Source organism: Talpa europaea (assembly GCF_964194135.1).
Source record: "Talpa europaea genome assembly, chromosome: 2".
Lineage (NCBI taxonomy): Eukaryota > Metazoa > Chordata > Mammalia > Eulipotyphla > Talpidae > Talpa > Talpa europaea.
In genome coordinates this window covers 23,884,547-23,884,839 of record NC_140068.1, presented here as the reverse complement: position 1 = coordinate 23,884,839, position 293 = coordinate 23,884,547, and positions in this window count along the sequence as shown.

Genomic DNA, 293 nt, shown 5'->3' with positions numbered 1-293 from the left:
TTCATATCTTATTTGGTCAGAAATCTTAACTGAGCACCTTTTAAAACCTGCTGCACATTGGACTCAAAAGGAAAACTGGACCAACAGTAATTGAGGAAATAGACTCTTTTATTCATTCACGGCTACAGTGTAAGCTCCAGTCCCTTTGGATTTTATTTCAAACCTTGCTGTAATATAAAAAGGAAGTTTACAAGACATGACATTGCTGCTTTTACAAAAGGACATTCTATTTATTTACGCAGTAATTCTCATGTCCCGATAAGCAGAGCTGTCAGTGTGCACTACCTTGAATT